The sequence below is a fragment of the Sphaeroforma arctica genome (assembly GCF_001186125.1).
Source record: "Sphaeroforma arctica JP610 unplaced genomic scaffold supercont1.704, whole genome shotgun sequence".
In the NCBI taxonomy this organism is placed as follows: domain Eukaryota; class Ichthyosporea; order Ichthyophonida; genus Sphaeroforma; species Sphaeroforma arctica.
This window is the reverse complement of record NW_014039854.1, coordinates 5,743-8,613: the sequence shown is the minus strand read 5'-3', so window position 1 is coordinate 8,613 and position 2,871 is coordinate 5,743.

The window sequence follows — 2,871 nt, the reverse complement described above, 5'->3', positions numbered from 1 at the left end:
AAATCAAAGGTAATACATACAGGGCACACGAAAACTCAGGCGCGCACCTCTCATGTATGGAAGAGTATAGTAACAGAGCTATATCTATCAGTCAGAGCACAACCTGGCTACATACGACTAGCACAAACATATGCGATAATACAAAGAACAGGGTCAACCAAAGTATGTGACAGTAACTACGGAGGAAGGGAAACCTCATAGTGTTTCGAAGTGTTGGACCTACTAGATAAAAAGACACCAATACTTCTAACTATGGATTTCTTCCATACATATGTATATATGGCGGGATTAATAAATCCACTTACAGCAACAGATGCGAAACGCAATCACTCCTCACTCGACATGAGAAAGACCCAGAGCACGAACAAGATGGGTTTAGAGAGTCACTTGCAGTCCTCTTAGAAACTAATGCAAATATGCCTCTTGGCATACATTGCAACCTGCCTGGCTACACTAAAATCAACGTGCCAGTAAATGACATCAATGTCAGACAAATTAGACATGTCAAATTAAACTTTGTGCCACATAAATATATCCCACAAACGAATGAAAATGTGCACAGGCGGCCACAGATGGTCACATATATAAACGTACAACACCAACAATCATGAATCTGCCGTTGTGACCTACAGGGAAACATGACCAAACAGATATCCTCAAGAAGGTAAAAACATGTTTAGACCTACGAGGGACTAATACAAATACGAGCAAGACAAATTTGTGCTACCAAAATTAAAGGAGATAATACACAACCTCCAAGTAGCACAATACTTTTCGAAACTAGATCTCCTAGTAAATGAAGCAAGAAAACACTTCCTCACATTCTCGTGGTGTGGAGTGCAATTCCCATTCAAGTAAGTGCCATTCAGTCGTCACTCACTAGCAACACAATTCCAAAGAGTCACGGCAAACTTAGAAGGTAAAAACATGTTTAGACCTACGAGGGACAAATACAAATACGAGCAAGACAAATTTGTGCTACCAAAATTAGAGGAGATAATACACAACCTCCAAGTAGCACAATACTTTTCGAAACTAGATCTCCTAGTAAATGAAGCAAGAAAGCACTTCCTCACATTCTCGTGGTGTGGAGTGCAATTCCCATTCAAGTAAGTGCCATTCAGTCGTCACTCACTAGCAACACAATTCCAAAGAGTCACGGCAAACTTGTTAATAGACATCAAAGGAGTACAGGTGTACGTGGATGACATAGTCATTGTAAGCCTGACAGAAGAAGAACATCGCAAGACAGTACGTAAAGTAATCAACCGATTGAACGGAGCGAGCTTCCGACTCAGCCACAACAAATTTGCATTCGCGGTTAAAGTAGTCAACATTCTAGGAGTAAAAGTTACCACACCAGTGAGAGACTACAGGAGTAGACGTATTTCTATATACGTTAATAAAGTTTTACGTCGTCAGCCCGAGAGTAATTTGGGACTTGTTCTCAAATTAATGTATGGCAGTATATGTGGGTCAGCCCGAGAGAACGTAAGAGCAATTTGAGACTCCTTCTTAGATTATTCTATTTATAGGACACGGGTGGGCCACCGGCTAGCCGAGAGCCGAGGTCCGAGACTGGGTGTACGTAACAGAGAATATGGTATCTTTACTTCCAGAAAATATATCCGAGTGCTAAAGTGTTCTGCATAAGGTTTCTCATACTGATCATATGAGTTTTTAACATGGCCAACCCAAGTGGTTGAACACTAGTACAAACACCATCAGTATATAACTGAGGGTGAGATCATGAATATCATTCGAACGCACCATTCTTTAGGTATATTTGCACTGTACTTAGAGTTTACTACATTGCACTCTAACAACCAGAACTTTAAGCTGATCTTGAAGAAAGAAAGAAAAATGATGGACTGTCCACTACCCAGAACAAAGAGAAATGTACACAGAGCAGCGGGACTCGCAACGTATACACGGAACAGGTCCCAACTTTGCCCACACTCTTAAAACGCACGTAACCTAGTGAAAGGCAAAATGAACCAGAACATATCTATGCTATGGACACCGAGACTGAAAAAATAAGCAGGAAAGGCCCAAAGAAGCCTCCGAATGTTCGGTGACACTAGCATACCCAGTTGATAGGGTACCGTTTCAAATCTTGACCGATGCCAGTGACTATAGCATAGGAGGATGCTTATTTCAAGTCATATATGGAGTGAGCAGAGATATTCTCTACTTCTCTAAAGACTTGAGCCCGGCCCAACAATGCTATGACACAAACTGCAAAAATTTACTAGTACTGGTGTACAGACTGGAACATTTATTCGAATACATCAAAGGAGGAGACAGAATACCTGGGACGGATCATAAAGCTCTCACGCAAATGGACAGCCATCAGACGTTACACCCAATGCTAACCGAATGAATAGCAAAACCATTCCACCACTAGTTCTCCAATACACATGTCCCAGGCAAGGATAACTATATGGCAGATATGTTGTCGCGTCTACACGAAGATACATTTAATACCAAAACGTCAGAGATACTAAAAGTCGCGAACAAAATAAACGCAACAGCCAAAAATCTCAATAGATCTGTTTGCATTGGCACAGAATGCACACACCGATAAGTACTACACAAAGGAACAGAATATGTTAGTACAAAAACGGGTGCAGGAAGTAAATAAATGGACAAACCCACCTTAGGAACTCATACTTGATGTCATCGATAAAGTCATTGAAGATGCAACCAGCATCGCGATATGTGTACCATACTACCCAAACGCAATGTGGTTCCCTAAATTCCTCTCCTTGCTAGAAGAAGACCAGATGTAAGTAGAAAGCACGAACAACACGTTCCTCAAAGAAGGCATCAAAGCATGGCAGGTGACAAGACCTCATAGAGCGTCACATT